The 17,716-nt window shown below is 34.1% G+C and overlaps 4 non-coding genes across 4 annotated transcripts; all 4 read left to right on the top strand.

The window, feature by feature from the left end:
• Nucleotides 1-227: 227 nt before the first annotated feature.
• LOC138914291 (large subunit ribosomal RNA) lies at nucleotides 228-4,184 on the top strand. Its single transcript, XR_011420149.1, has one exon. It is a non-coding gene; the product is annotated as a large subunit ribosomal RNA (ribosomal RNA).
• A 5,530-nt stretch (nucleotides 4,185-9,714) lies between these two features.
• On the top strand, nucleotides 9,715-11,709 carry LOC138914297 (small subunit ribosomal RNA). Its single transcript, XR_011420155.1, has one exon. It is a non-coding gene; the product is annotated as a small subunit ribosomal RNA (ribosomal RNA).
• Nucleotides 11,710-12,332: 623 nt separating this feature from the next.
• Nucleotides 12,333-12,511, top strand: LOC138914286 (5.8S ribosomal RNA). Its single transcript, XR_011420144.1, has one exon. It is a non-coding gene; the product is annotated as a 5.8S ribosomal RNA (ribosomal RNA).
• A 398-nt stretch (nucleotides 12,512-12,909) lies between these two features.
• On the top strand, nucleotides 12,910-16,865 carry LOC138914290 (large subunit ribosomal RNA). The gene has a single exon (XR_011420148.1). It is a non-coding gene; the product is annotated as a large subunit ribosomal RNA (ribosomal RNA).
• The last annotated feature ends 851 nt before the right edge of the window (nucleotides 16,866-17,716 follow it).

Genomic DNA, 17,716 nt, shown 5'->3' with positions numbered 1-17,716 from the left:
TTTTCTTTTTCAATCAAATAATACTGAGAAATGTCTAGCATAAAATATTATCTAGAATTGTCTCTTATTAATGATTTGAAATATGAAAAACGTTGACAATATTATTATTCTTCGTTAATTCGTTACAAATAAATGCCATTAATATATATATACGTCAGCTTTAAACGAATTTAATAAAATGTTTTATCATTATATATAAAGAATTAATTGCAAATAAAAGTTATATACAACCTCAACTCATATGGGACTACCCCCTGAATTTAAGCATATTAATTAGGGGAGGAAAAGAAACTAACAAGGATTTTCTTAGTAGCGGCGAGCGAAAAGAAATCAGTTCAGCACTAAGTCACTTTGTCTATATGGCAAATGTGAGATGCAGTGTATGGAGCGTCAATATTCTAGTATGAGAAATTAACGATTTAAGTCCTTCTTAAATGAGGCCATTTACCCATAGAGGGTGCCAGGCCCGTATAACGTTAATGATTACTAGATGATGTTTCCAAAGAGTCGTGTTGCTTGATAGTGCAGCACTAAGTGGGTGGTAAACTCCATCTAAAACTAAATATAACCATGAGACCGATAGTAAACAAGTACCGTGAGGGAAAGTTGAAAAGAACTCTGAATAGAGAGTTAAACAGTACGTGAAACTGCTTAGAGGTTAAGCCCGATGAACCTGAATATCCGTTATGGAAAATTCATCATTAAAATTGTAATATTTAAACAATATTATGATAATAGTGTGCATTTTTTCCATATAAGGACATTGTAATCTATTAGCATACCAAATTTATCATAAAATATAACTTATAGTTTATTCAAATTAAATTGCTTGCATTTTAACACAGAATAAATGTTATTAATTTGATAAAGTGCTGATAGATTTATATGAATACAGTGCGTTAATTTTTCGGAATTATATAATGGCATGATTATCATTGATTTTTGTGTTTATTATATGCACTTGTAGGATTAACAATGCGAAAGATTCAGGATACCTTCGGGACCCGTCTTGAAACACGGACCAAGGAGTCTAACATATGTGCAAGTTATTGGGATATAAACCTAATAGCGTAATTAACTTGACTAATAATGGGATTAGTTTTTTAACTATTTATAGCTAATTAACACAATCCCGGGGCGTTCTATATAGTTATGTATAATGATATTTATATTATTTATGCCTCTAACTGGAACGTACCTTGAGCATATATGCTGTGACCCGAAAGATGGTGAACTATACTTGATCAGGTTGAAGTCAGGGGAAACCCTGATGGAAGACCGAAACAGTTCTGACGTGCAAATCGATTGTCAGAATTGAGTATAGGGGCGAAAGACCAATCGAACCATCTAGTAGCTGGTTCCTTCCGAAGTTTCCCTCAGGATAGCTGGTGCATTTTAATATTATATAAAATAATCTTATCTGGTAAAGCGAATGATTAGAGGCCTTAGGGTCGAAACGATCTTAACCTATTCTCAAACTTTAAATGGGTAAGAACCTTAACTTTCTTGATATGAAGTTTAAGGTTATGATATAATGTGCCCAGTGGGCCACTTTTGGTAAGCAGAACTGGCGCTGTGGGATGAACCAAACGTAATGTTACGGTGCCCAAATTAACAACTCATGCAGATACCATGAAAGGCGTTGGTTGCTTAAAACAGCAGGACGGTGATCATGGAAGTCGAAATCCGCTAAGGAGTGTGTAACAACTCACCTGCCGAAGCAACTAGCCCTTAAAATGGATGGCGCTTAAGTTGTATACCTATACATTACCGCTAAAGTAGATGATTTATATTACTTGTGATATAAATTTTGAAACTTTAGTGAGTAGGAAGGTACAATGGTATGCGTAGAAGTGTTTGGCGTAAGCCTGCATGGAGCTGCCATTGGTACAGATCTTGGTGGTAGTAGCAAATAATCGAATGAGACCTTGGAGGACTGAAGTGGAGAAGGGTTTCGTGTGAACAGTGGTTGATCACGAGTTAGTCGGTCCTAAGTTCAAGGCGAAAGCCGAAAATTTTCAAGTAAAACCAAAAACGCAATATATACAAATCAAGCTAATATAATATACTTGAATAATTTTGAACGAAAGGGAATACGGTTCCAATTCCGTAACCTGTTGAGTATCCGTTTGTTATTAAATATGGGCCTCGTGCTCATCCTGGCAACAGGAACGACCATAAAGAAGCCGTCGAGAGATATCGGAAGAGTTTTCTTTTCTGTTTTATAGCCGTACTACCATGGAAGTCTTTCGCAGAGAGATATGGTAGATGGGCTAGAAGAGCATGACATATACTGTTGTGTCGATATTTTCTCCTCGGACCTTGAAAATTTATGGTGGGGACACGCAAACTTCTCAACAGGCCGTACCAATATCCGCAGCTGGTCTCCAAGGTGAAGAGTCTCTAGTCGATAGAATAATGTAGGTAAGGGAAGTCGGCAAATTAGATCCGTAACTTCGGGATAAGGATTGGCTCTGAAGATTGAGATAGTCGGGCTTGATTGGGAAACAATAACATGGTTTATGTGCTCGTTCTGGGTAAATAGAGTTTCTAGCATTTATGTTAGTTACTTGTTCCCCGGATAGTTAGTTACGTAGCCAATTGTGGAACTTTCTTGCTAAAATTTTTAAGAATACTAATTGGGTCAAACCAATTAGTTCTTATTAATTATAACGATTATCAATTAACAATCAATTCAGAACTGGCACGGACTTGGGGAATCCGACTGTCTAATTAAAACAAAGCATTGTGATGGCCCTAGCGGGTGTTGACACAATGTGATTTCTGCCCAGTGCTCTGAATGTCAAAGTGAAGAAATTCAAGTAAGCGCGGGTCAACGGCGGGAGTAACTATGACTCTCTTAAGGTAGCCAAATGCCTCGTCATCTAATTAGTGACGCGCATGAATGGATTAACGAGATTCCTACTGTCCCTATCTACTATCTAGCGAAACCACAGCCAAGGGAACGGGCTTGGAATAATTAGCGGGGAAAGAAGACCCTTTTGAGCTTGACTCTAATCTGGCAGTGTAAGGAGACATAAGAGGTGTAGAATAAGTGGGAGATATTAGACTTCGGTTTGGTATCGTCAATGAAATACCACTACTCTTATTGTTTCCTTACTTACTTGATTAAATGGAACGTGTATCATTTCCTAGCCATTATACGGATATATTTATTATATCTTATGGTATTGGGTTTTGATGCAAGCTTCTTGATCAAAGTATCACGAGTTTGTTATATAATCGCAAACAAATTCTTTAATAAAACGGTGCATTTATGTATTTTTGATTTGAAAATTTGGTATAACTCCAATTACTCAGGTATGATCCAATTCAAGGACATTGCCAGGTAGGGAGTTTGACTGGGGCGGTACATCTCTCAAATAATAACGGAGGTGTCCCAAGGCCAGCTCAGTGCGGACAGAAACCACACATAGAGCAAAAGGGCAAATGCTGACTTGATCTCGGTGTTCAGTACACACAGGGACAGCAAAAGCTCGGCCTATCGATCCTTTTGGTTTAAAGAGTTTTTAACAAGAGGTGTCAGAAAAGTTACCATAGGGATAACTGGCTTGTGGCGGCCAAGCGTTCATAGCGACGTCGCTTTTTGATCCTTCGATGTCGGCTCTTCCTATCATTGTGAAGCAAAATTCACCAAGCGTTGGATTGTTCACCCATGCAAGGGAACGTGAGCTGGGTTTAGACCGTCGTGAGACAGGTTAGTTTTACCCTACTAATGACAAAACGTTGTTGCGACAGCATTCCTGCGTAGTACGAGAGGAACCGCAGGTACGGACCAATGGCACAATACTTGTTCGAGCGAACAGTGGTATGACGCTACGTCCGTTGGATTATGCCTGAACGCCTCTAAGGTCGTATCCGTGCTGGACTGCAATGATAAATAAGGGGCAATTTGCATTGTATGGCTTCTAAACCATTTAAAGTTTATAATTTACTTTATAAACGACAATGGATGTGATGCCAATGTAATTTGTAACATAGTAAATTGGGAGGATCTTCGATCACCTGATGCCGCGCTAGTTACATATAAAAGCATTATTTAATACAATGACAAAGCCTAGAATCAATTGTAAACGACTTTTGTAACAGGCAAGGTGTTGTAAGTGGTTGAGCAGCTGCCATACTGCGATCCACTGAAGCTTATCCTTTGCTTGATGATTCGATAATAAACATAAATTTAATTGTGTTTATTTTGTTTGGCTTTTTTAAGTCAGAATATATATATATATATAAAATATATATATATAAAATAATAATTATATTTAAATAAATTTTATTTAAATATATTTAACAATGGTAGCCATATGTATCGTCATCCTATTAGTGACGCGTATAAAAATATTCTAAGTCCGAACATGCAAATAAGAGACATATGCAAGTATATGTACTTCTTAAGGTAGCCAACTGAATCGTCATCCTATTAGTGACGTGTATACAAATATTCTAAGTCCGAACATACAAGTAAGAGACATATGCAAGTATATGTACCTCTTAAGGTAGCCAACTGAATCGTCATCCTATTAGTGACGTGTATAAAAATATTCTAAGTCCGAACATACAAGTAAGAGACATATGCAAGTATATGTACCTCTTAAGGTAGCCAACTGAATCGTCATCCTATTAGTGACGTGTATAAAAATATTCTAAGTCCGAACATACAAGTAAGAGACATATGCAAGTATATGTACCTCTTAAGGTAGCCAACTGAATCGTCATCCTATTAGTGACGCGTATAAAAATATTCTAAGTCCGAACATGCAAATAAGAGACATATGCAAGTATATGTACCTCTTAAGGTAGCCAACTGAATCGTCATCCTATTAGTGACGTGTATAAAAATATTCTAAGTCCGAACATACAAGTAAGAGACATATGCAAGTATATGTACCTCTTAAGGTAGCCAACTGAATCGTCATCCTATTAGTGACGTGTATAAAAATATTCCAAGTCCAAACATGAGTTATATGGATATGAAAATAATATTAAGTTCTAGTATGGATATGAAAAAAAATGAGTTATATGGATATGGGAAAAATAACAAGTTCTAGTATGGATATGAAAAAAATGAGTTATGTGGATATGGGAAAAATAATAAGTTCTAGTATGGATATGAAAAAAAAATGAGTTATATGGATATGGAAAAGAATACAGAGTTCTAGTATGGATATGGAAAAATGAGTTATATGAATATGGGAAAAATGATAAGTTCTAGTATGGATATGAAAAAATATTGAGTTATATGGATATTAAAGAAATAATAAGTTCTAGTATGGATATGGAATAAATGAGTTATATAGATATGGCAAAAAATTTAATGTTCTAGTATGGATATGAAAAAAATTAGTTATATGAATATGGGAAAATTTATAAGTTCTAGTATGGATATGGGAAAAATAATAAGTTCTAGTATGGATATAAAAAAATATTGAGTTATATGGATATTAAAGAAATAATAAGTTCTAGTATGGATATGGAAAAAAATTAGTTATATTGATATGCTAAATAATGAGTTATATGCATATGGGAAAAATACTAAGTTGTAGTATGGATATGGGAAGAATACTGAGTTCTAGTATGGATATGGGAAAAATAATCAGTTCTAGTATGGATATGAAAAAATATTGAGTTTTATGGATATTGAAGAGATAATAAGCTCTAGTATGGATATGGAAAAAATTAATTATATTGTAATAGTAAATAATAAGTTATATGGATATAGGAAGAAAATTAGGTTCTAGTATGGATATGAAAAAAATTAGTTCTATGGATATGGGAAAAATAAAAAGTTCTGGTATGGATATGGAAAAATATTAAGTTATATGGATATTAAAGAAATAATAAGTTCTAGTATGGATATGGAATAAAATGAGTTATATAGATATGGCAAAAATATAATGTTCTAGTATGGATATGAAAAAAATTAGTTATATGAATATGGGAAAATTTATAAGTTCTAGTATGGATATGGGAAAAAGAATAAGTTCTAGTATGGATATGAAAAAATATTGAGTTATATGAATATTAAAGAAATAATAAGTTCTAGTATGAATATGGAAAAATATTATTTATATTGATATGGTAAATAATGATTTATATGGATATGGGATAAATACTAAATTCTAGTGTGGATATGGAAAAAACGAGTTATATGGATATGGGAAAAATAATAAGTTCAAGTATGGATATGGAAAAAAATTAGTTTAATAGTTATAGGTATGGAAAAAATTAATTATATAGATATAGAACAAAAAATAAGTTATATGGATATGGTGGCATCAGTACGAAATATGCCCAATTTACATACACCGGAGCCGCAGTACGATAAATACCCAATATTTAGACGTCGTGGCCAAAAACATATATAGGGAGGCAGTGCTCGCCGACCGGTGTATTGTTCAAAATTTATGTTTTTCATATTATTTTGGCAATGCTATATATAAATGATATCTTATACATATAATTCAATTATAGCGATATGGAAATACCATATTATATGTATAAAGAAAAAAAATGTATAATAAAATATACATTGACATACAAATATGGCTAGTTGTATGGATATGCCGTATTCATTATATGGATACGGCATATAGATTATATAAATATGACCAAAAAATATTTTATATTGATATGGCAAATAAAGAAATTACTTGAATATGGAAATAAAAGAAGTTATATTGATATGGAAGAAAATAATGAGTCATATAGATATGTTGGCATCAGTACGAAATATGCCCAATTTACATACACCGGGGCCGCAGTACGAAAAATACCCAATATTTAGACGTCGTGGCCAAAAACATATATAGGGAGGCAGTGCTCGCCGACCGGCCGTATTGTTCAAAATTTATGTTTATCATATTATTTTGGCAATGCTATATATAAATGATATCTTATACATATAATTCAATTATAGCGATATGGAAATACCATATTATATGTATAAAGAAAAAAAATGTATAATAAAATATACATTGACATACAAATATGGCTAGTTGTATGGATATGCCGTATTCATTATATGGATACGGCATATAGATTATATAAATATGACCAAAAAATATTTTATATTGATATGGCAAATAAAGAAATTACTTGAATATGGAAATAAAAGAAGTTATATTGATATGGAAGAAAATAATGAGTCATATAGATATGTTGGCATCAGTACGAAATATGCCCAATTTACATACACCGGGGCCGCAGTACGAAAAATACCCAATATTTAGACGTCGTGGCCAAAAACATATATAGGGAGGCAGTGCTCGCCGACCGGCCGTATTGTTCAAAATTTATGTTTATCATATTATTTTGGCAATGCTATATATAAATGATATCTTATACATATAATTCAATTATAGCGATATGGAAATACCATATTATATGTATAAAGAAAAAAAATGTATAATAAAATATACATTGACATACAAATATGGCTAGTTGTATGGATATGCCGTATTCATTATATGGATACGGCATATAGATTATATAAATATGACCAAAAAATATTTTATATTGATATGGCAAATAAAGAAATTACTTGAATATGGAAATAAAAGAAGTTATATTGATATGGAAGAAAATAATGAGTCATATAGATATGTTGGCATCAGTACGAAATATGCCCAATTTACATACACCGGGGCCGCAGTACGAAAAATACCCAATATTTAGACGTCGTGGCCAAAAACATATATAGGGAGGCAGTGCTCGCCGACCGGCCGTATTGTTCAAAATTTATGTTTATCATATTATTTTGGCAATGCTATATATAAATGATATCTTATACATATAATTCAATTATAGCGATATGGAAATACCATATTATATGTATAAAGAAAAAAAATGTATAATAAAATATACATTGACATACAAATATGGCTAGTTGTATGGATATGCCGTATTCATTATATGGATACGGCATATAGATTATATAAATATGACCAAAAAATATTTTATATTGATATGGCAAATAAAGAAATTACTTGAATATGGAAATAAAAGAAGTTATATTGATATGGAAGAAAATAATGAGTCATATAGATATGTTGGCATCAGTACGAAATATGCCCAATTTACATACACCGGGGCCGCAGTACGAAAAATACCCAATATTTAGACGTCGTGGCCAAAAACATATATAGGGAGGCAGTGCTCGCCGACCGGCCGTATTGTTCAAAATTTATGTTTATCATATTATTTTGGCAATGCTATATATAAATGATATCTTATACATATAATTCAATTATAGCGATATGGAAATACCATATTATATGTATAAAGAAAAAAAATGTATAATAAAATATACATTGACATACAAATATGGCTAGTTGTATGGATATGCCGTATTCATTATATGGATACGGCATATAGATTATATGGATATGACCAAAAAATAATTCATAAAGAAATTATATGAATATGGCAGAAATAATTGGTTATATTAATATGATCAAATAATACTTTATATAAAAAAGTGAATATCTTTGGTTGGGTGGCAAAGAGAATTAAATATGCCCGATATATAGACGTCGTGGCCAAAAACTACTATAGGGTGAAGTGCTTGTCTGTTGGTCTATATATATACATATAATATTTTATGCGTACACATTATTATTATAGATAGTTAATATCTATCGTATGGGTGGCAAACGGAATTAAATAATTTCGATATTTAGACGTCGTGGCCAAAAACTACTATAGGATGGTCAGTGGTTGTCCACCAATTAATTATTGAACAAACCATATGAATATCATATGCTGTTGTCAATATAATGTATATCAATAATAATAAAAAATAAGGATGGTACAGTAAGTAGTCCATCTACTATTGAACAAAATATATTATAATATATACTTTTGTTATCAATAGAACAACATATATTAAAATCAAAATATTATCCGTATAAATTTGTTTCTTAAATGAAATTAAGACTTGGCTACGCGGTTAATATTATAAACCCATGATAATAAGGTGAAACAGAGGTCAAGTTTCTATTATATATAGAATAACAAATTGTTTCCGACTTTTATCGTTAATCTTTGGTGGCAGGTATATATGATAATTTATATTAAATTATTATATCCCCTGTCGTTTGGGCACAGAGTATCGCTTGCCGGTACAATGTGTTTACAAAAAGCATTATAATAAAATATAATTGCAATATTAGTGATCAAAATAATTTCATATGCGCTCGGTTTTATATCATATATTACCAGAGAGTTATATGGAAAAGATAAATTTTAAATTTATCATCAAAATGCAAATGATTTAACTCAATATTTATATTGGTTAAACAAAAATTGTACATGTGTGGATACAATAATTATGTATGTTGAACAAAAATGATATTTTAGAATGAAATATGTATATATAATATAATAAAAACTTATAGAAAGAACAATATATATTGAAAATTGTGTTATAAAAAAGTTGTACTTTTTCTTTAACATCAATTATAAACTTGTTATATTAGTGGCGAAACAAGTAAAAATTAAAGAACGTATACGAATGCCATATAAAAATGGCCGTATTCGAATTAAAATAGAATTATTTCACAAAGCAAAAAAAAAATATTGAATTAAAATCAATATTTAAGAAAAACCGAACATATAAAATGGAAATAAAATCTATTATATTTATATTACTAATTTCTATTCAAAAAATATGAATGAAATATGAACGAAAACATTATTCTGGTTGATCCTGCCAGTAGTTATATGCTTGTCTCAAAGATTAAGCCATGCATGTCTAAGTACACACGAATTAAAAGTGAAACCGCAAAAGGCTCATTATATCAGTTATGGTTCCTTAGATCGTTAACAGTTACTTGGATAACTGTGGTAATTCTAGAGCTAATACATGCAATTAAAACATGAACCTTATGGGACATGTGCTTTTATTAGGCTAAAACCAAGCGATCGCAAGATCGTTATATTGGTTGAACTCTAGATAACATGCAGATCGTATGGTCTTGTACCGACGACAGATCTTTCAAATGTCTGCCCTATCAACTTTTGATGGTAGTATCTAGGACTACCATGGTTGCAACGGGTAACGGGGAATCAGGGTTCGATTCCGGAGAGGGAGCCTGAGAAACGGCTACCACATCTAAGGAAGGCAGCAGGCGCGTAAATTACCCACTCCCAGCTCGGGGAGGTAGTGACGAAAAATAACAATACAGGACTCATATCCGAGGCCCTGTAATTGGAATGAGTACACTTTAAATCCTTTAACAAGGACCAATTGGAGGGCAAGTCTGGTGCCAGCAGCCGCGGTAATTCCAGCTCCAATAGCGTATATTAAAGTTGTTGCGGTTAAAACGTTCGTAGTTGAACTTGTGCTTCATACGGGTAGTACAACTTACAATTGTGGTTAGTACTATACCTTTATGTATGTAAGCGTATTACCGGTGGAGTTCTTATATGTGTTTAAATACTTGTATTTTTTCATATGTTCCTCCTATTTAAAAACCTGCATTAGTGCTCTTAAACGAGTGTTATTGTGGGCCGGTACAATTACTTTGAACAAATTAGAGTGCTTAAAGCAGGCTTCAAATGCCTGAATATTCTGTGCATGGGATAATGAAATAAGACCTCTGTTCTGCTTTCATTGGTTTTCAGATCAAGAGGTAATGATTAATAGAAGCAGTTTGGGGGCATTAGTATTACGACGCGAGAGGTGAAATTCTTGGACCGTCGTAAGACTAACTTAAGCGAAAGCATTTGCCAAAGATGTTTTCATTAATCAAGAACGAAAGTTAGAGGTTCGAAGGCGATCAGATACCGCCCTAGTTCTAACCATAAACGATGCCAGCTAGCAATTGGGTGTAGCTACTTTTATGGCTCTCTCAGTCGCTTCCCGGGAAACCAAAGCTTTTGGGCTCCGGGGGAAGTATGGTTGCAAAGCTGAAACTTAAAGGAATTGACGGAAGGGCACCACCAGGAGTGGAGCCTGCGGCTTAATTTGACTCAACACGGGAAAACTTACCAGGTCCGAACATAAGTGTGTAAGACAGATTGATAGCTCTTTCTCGAATCTATGGGTGGTGGTGCATGGCCGTTCTTAGTTCGTGGAGTGATTTGTCTGGTTAATTCCGATAACGAACGAGACTCAAATATATTAAATAGATATCTTCAGGATTATGGTGTTGAAGCTTATATAGCCTTCATTCATGGTGGCAGTAAAATGTTTATTGTGTTTGAATGTGTTTATATAAGTGGAGCCGTACCTGTTGGTTTGTCCCATTATAAGGACACTAGCTTCTTAAATGGACAAATTGCGTCTAGCAATAATGAGATTGAGCAATAACAGGTCTGTGATGCCCTTAGATGTCCTGGGCTGCACGCGCGCTACAATGAAAGTATCAACGTGTATTTCCTAGACCGAGAGGTCCGGGTAAACCGCTGAACCACTTTCATGCTTGGGATTGTGAACTGAAACTGTTCACATGAACTTGGAATTCCCAGTAAGTGTGAGTCATTAACTCGCATTGATTACGTCCCTGCCCTTTGTACACACCGCCCGTCGCTACTACCGATTGAATTATTTAGTGAGGTCTCCGGACGTGATCACTGTGACGCCTTGTGTGTTACGGTTGTTTCGCAAAAGTTGACCGAACTTGATTATTTAGAGGAAGTAAAAGTCGTAACAAGGTTTCCGTAGGTGAACCTGCGGAAGGATCATTATTGTATAATATCCTTACCGTTAATAAAAAAATTTGTTAATACAAATTTAATACAAATTACCAATATATATATATATATACATAATAATTATAATAATAATTATACCAAAAATATGATCTTAAAAGTAAAAGATCAAATAAATTTCGAACAAGCAAATCGAAATATTGTAATAATATAATATTATTACAAATAAATTAAATAGAAACAAACATAAAATTCGAACAAGCAAATCGAATTATTAATATAATAAAATATATTTTATATATTTATTATAAACTTTTGTGTGTATATGGACCATAATATACACGCGTTGCGAGATGTATTGGCCAACTAATTTGATGATGATCATACATTGGATAATGCAACAACCTAAAATATACAATGTTGTACCTGGTTTCAGGTTAATGTTTTATATAAAATTATCAATATATATTAACAAACAAATGCCATTACAAATAATACTTTGATATATATTGTTTATATAAAACTAAGACATTTCGCAGCATTTATTTTAGGTATATAAATACATTTATTGAAGGAATTGATATATGCCAGTAAAATGGTGTATTTTTAATTTCTTTCAATAAAAACATATTTGACCAAATTTAAAACCAATATTATAAAACTCTAAGCGGTGGATCACTCGGCTCATGGGTCGATGAAGAACGCAGCAAACTGTGCGTCATCGTGTGAACTGCAGGACACATGAACATCGACATTTTGAACGCATATCGCAGTCCATGCTGTTATGTACTTTAATTAATTTTATAGTGCTGCTTGGACTACATATGGTTGAGGGTTGTAAGACTATGCTAATTAAGTTGTTTATACAAATTTTATAATAAAATTTTATAAGCATATGGTATATTATTGGATAAAAATAATTTAATTATTTTATTCATAATATTAACAAATATATGAAAAACATTATCTCACAATAGTAATTAAACTTTGAGAAAAACGAAGAGGAATATTTTCTTTTTCAATCAAATAATACTGAGAAATGTCTAGCATAAAATATTATCTAGAATTGTCTCTTATTAATGATTTGAAATATGAAAAACGTTGACAATATTATTATTCTTCGTTAATTCGTTACAAATAAATGCCATTAATATATATATACGTCAGCTTTAAACGAATTTAATAAAATGTTTTATCATTATATATAAAGAATTAATTGCAAATAAAAGTTATATACAACCTCAACTCATATGGGACTACCCCCTGAATTTAAGCATATTAATTAGGGGAGGAAAAGAAACTAACAAGGATTTTCTTAGTAGCGGCGAGCGAAAAGAAATCAGTTCAGCACTAAGTCACTTTGTCTATATGGCAAATGTGAGATGCAGTGTATGGAGCGTCAATATTCTAGTATGAGAAATTAACGATTTAAGTCCTTCTTAAATGAGGCCATTTACCCATAGAGGGTGCCAGGCCCGTATAACGTTAATGATTACTAGATGATGTTTCCAAAGAGTCGTGTTGCTTGATAGTGCAGCACTAAGTGGGTGGTAAACTCCATCTAAAACTAAATATAACCATGAGACCGATAGTAAACAAGTACCGTGAGGGAAAGTTGAAAAGAACTCTGAATAGAGAGTTAAACAGTACGTGAAACTGCTTAGAGGTTAAGCCCGATGAACCTGAATATCCGTTATGGAAAATTCATCATTAAAATTGTAATATTTAAACAATATTATGATAATAGTGTGCATTTTTTCCATATAAGGACATTGTAATCTATTAGCATACCAAATTTATCATAAAATATAACTTATAGTTTATTCAAATTAAATTGCTTGCATTTTAACACAGAATAAATGTTATTAATTTGATAAAGTGCTGATAGATTTATATGAATACAGTGCGTTAATTTTTCGGAATTATATAATGGCATGATTATCATTGATTTTTGTGTTTATTATATGCACTTGTAGGATTAACAATGCGAAAGATTCAGGATACCTTCGGGACCCGTCTTGAAACACGGACCAAGGAGTCTAACATATGTGCAAGTTATTGGGATATAAACCTAATAGCGTAATTAACTTGACTAATAATGGGATTAGTTTTTTAACTATTTATAGCTAATTAACACAATCCCGGGGCGTTCTATATAGTTATGTATAATGATATTTATATTATTTATGCCTCTAACTGGAACGTACCTTGAGCATATATGCTGTGACCCGAAAGATGGTGAACTATACTTGATCAGGTTGAAGTCAGGGGAAACCCTGATGGAAGACCGAAACAGTTCTGACGTGCAAATCGATTGTCAGAATTGAGTATAGGGGCGAAAGACCAATCGAACCATCTAGTAGCTGGTTCCTTCCGAAGTTTCCCTCAGGATAGCTGGTGCATTTTAATATTATATAAAATAATCTTATCTGGTAAAGCGAATGATTAGAGGCCTTAGGGTCGAAACGATCTTAACCTATTCTCAAACTTTAAATGGGTAAGAACCTTAACTTTCTTGATATGAAGTTTAAGGTTATGATATAATGTGCCCAGTGGGCCACTTTTGGTAAGCAGAACTGGCGCTGTGGGATGAACCAAACGTAATGTTACGGTGCCCAAATTAACAACTCATGCAGATACCATGAAAGGCGTTGGTTGCTTAAAACAGCAGGACGGTGATCATGGAAGTCGAAATCCGCTAAGGAGTGTGTAACAACTCACCTGCCGAAGCAACTAGCCCTTAAAATGGATGGCGCTTAAGTTGTATACCTATACATTACCGCTAAAGTAGATGATTTATATTACTTGTGATATAAATTTTGAAACTTTAGTGAGTAGGAAGGTACAATGGTATGCGTAGAAGTGTTTGGCGTAAGCCTGCATGGAGCTGCCATTGGTACAGATCTTGGTGGTAGTAGCAAATAATCGAATGAGACCTTGGAGGACTGAAGTGGAGAAGGGTTTCGTGTGAACAGTGGTTGATCACGAGTTAGTCGGTCCTAAGTTCAAGGCGAAAGCCGAAAATTTTCAAGTAAAACCAAAAACGCAATATATACAAATCAAGCTAATATAATATACTTGAATAATTTTGAACGAAAGGGAATACGGTTCCAATTCCGTAACCTGTTGAGTATCCGTTTGTTATTAAATATGGGCCTCGTGCTCATCCTGGCAACAGGAACGACCATAAAGAAGCCGTCGAGAGATATCGGAAGAGTTTTCTTTTCTGTTTTATAGCCGTACTACCATGGAAGTCTTTCGCAGAGAGATATGGTAGATGGGCTAGAAGAGCATGACATATACTGTTGTGTCGATATTTTCTCCTCGGACCTTGAAAATTTATGGTGGGGACACGCAAACTTCTCAACAGGCCGTACCAATATCCGCAGCTGGTCTCCAAGGTGAAGAGTCTCTAGTCGATAGAATAATGTAGGTAAGGGAAGTCGGCAAATTAGATCCGTAACTTCGGGATAAGGATTGGCTCTGAAGATTGAGATAGTCGGGCTTGATTGGGAAACAATAACATGGTTTATGTGCTCGTTCTGGGTAAATAGAGTTTCTAGCATTTATGTTAGTTACTTGTTCCCCGGATAGTTAGTTACGTAGCCAATTGTGGAACTTTCTTGCTAAAATTTTTAAGAATACTAATTGGGTCAAACCAATTAGTTCTTATTAATTATAACGATTATCAATTAACAATCAATTCAGAACTGGCACGGACTTGGGGAATCCGACTGTCTAATTAAAACAAAGCATTGTGATGGCCCTAGCGGGTGTTGACACAATGTGATTTCTGCCCAGTGCTCTGAATGTCAAAGTGAAGAAATTCAAGTAAGCGCGGGTCAACGGCGGGAGTAACTATGACTCTCTTAAGGTAGCCAAATGCCTCGTCATCTAATTAGTGACGCGCATGAATGGATTAACGAGATTCCTACTGTCCCTATCTACTATCTAGCGAAACCACAGCCAAGGGAACGGGCTTGGAATAATTAGCGGGGAAAGAAGACCCTTTTGAGCTTGACTCTAATCTGGCAGTGTAAGGAGACATAAGAGGTGTAGAATAAGTGGGAGATATTAGACTTCGGTTGGTATCGTCAATGAAATACCACTACTCTTATTGTTTCCTTACTTACTTGATTAAATGGAACGTGTATCATTTCCTAGCCATTATACGGATATATTTATTATATCTTATGGTATTGGGTTTTGATGCAAGCTTCTTGATCAAAGTATCACGAGTTTGTTATATAATCGCAAACAAATTCTTTAATAAAACGGTGCATTTATGTATTTTTGATTTGAAAATTTGGTATAACTCCAATTACTCAGGTATGATCCAATTCAAGGACATTGCCAGGTAGGGAGTTTGACTGGGGCGGTACATCTCTCAAATAATAACGGAGGTGTCCCAAGGCCAGCTCAGTGCGGACAGAAACCACACATAGAGCAAAAGGGCAAATGCTGACTTGATCTCGGTGTTCAGTACACACAGGGACAGCAAAAGCTCGGCCTATCGATCCTTTTGGTTTAAAGAGTTTTTAACAAGAGGTGTCAGAAAAGTTACCATAGGGATAACTGGCTTGTGGCGGCCAAGCGTTCATAGCGACGTCGCTTTTTGATCCTTCGATGTCGGCTCTTCCTATCATTGTGAAGCAAAATTCACCAAGCGTTGGATTGTTCACCCATGCAAGGGAACGTGAGCTGGGTTTAGACCGTCGTGAGACAGGTTAGTTTTACCCTACTAATGACAAAACGTTGTTGCGACAGCATTCCTGCGTAGTACGAGAGGAACCGCAGGTACGGACCAATGGCACAATACTTGTTCGAGCGAACAGTGGTATGACGCTACGTCCGTTGGATTATGCCTGAACGCCTCTAAGGTCGTATCCGTGCTGGACTGCAATGATAAATAAGGGGCAATTTGCATTGTATGGCTTCTAAACCATTTAAAGTTTATAATTTACTTTATAAACGACAATGGATGTGATGCCAATGTAATTTGTAACATAGTAAATTGGGAGGATCTTCGATCACCTGATGCCGCGCTAGTTACATATAAAAGCATTATTTAATACAATGACAAAGCCTAGAATCAATTGTAAACGACTTTTGTAACAGGCAAGGTGTTGTAAGTGGTTGAGCAGCTGCCATACTGCGATCCACTGAAGCTTATCCTTTGCTTGATGATTCGATAATAAACATAAATTTAATTGTGTTTATTTTGTTTGGCTTTTTTAAGTCAGAATATATATATATATAAAATATATATATATAAAAATAATAATTATATTTAAATAAATTTTATTTAAATATATTTAACAATGGTAGCCATATGTATCGTCACTATTAGTGACGCGTATAAAAATATTCTAAGTCCGAACATGCAAATAAGAGACATATGCAAGTATATGTACTTCTTAAGGTAGCCAACTGAATCGTCATCCTATTAGTGACGTGTATACAAATATTCTAAGTCCGAACACAAGTAAGAGACATATGCAAGTATATGTACCTCTTAAGGTAGCCAACTGAATCGTCATCCTATTAGTGACGCGTATACAAATATTCTAAGTCCGAACATGCAAATAAGAGACATATGCAAGTATATGTACCTCTTAAGGTAGCCAAACTGAATCGTCATCTATTAGTGACGCGTATAAAAATATTCTAAGTCCGAACATGCAAAATAAGAGACATATGCAAGTATATGTACCTCTTAAGGTAGCCAACTGAATCGTCATCCTATTAGTGACGTGTATAAAAATATTCTAAGTCCGAACATACAAGTAAGAGACATATGCAAGTATATGTACCTCTTAAGGTAGCCAACTGAATCGTCATCCTATTAGTGACGTGTATAAAAATATTCTAAGTCCGAACATACAAGTAAGAGACATATGCAAGTATATGTACATATAAAGGTAGCCATCTGAATACTCATCCAATTAGTGACGTGTATAAAAAATATTCTAAGTCGAACATACAAGTAAGAGACATATGCAAGATAGTTACCTCTTAGGTAGCAACTGAATCGTCATCCTAT

The sequence above is a fragment of the Drosophila takahashii genome, unplaced genomic scaffold (genome assembly GCF_030179915.1).
Source record: "Drosophila takahashii strain IR98-3 E-12201 unplaced genomic scaffold, DtakHiC1v2 scaffold_176, whole genome shotgun sequence".
Taxonomy (NCBI): domain Eukaryota; kingdom Metazoa; phylum Arthropoda; class Insecta; order Diptera; family Drosophilidae; genus Drosophila; species Drosophila takahashii.
This window is presented reverse-complemented; position numbering and strand designations above follow the sequence as displayed.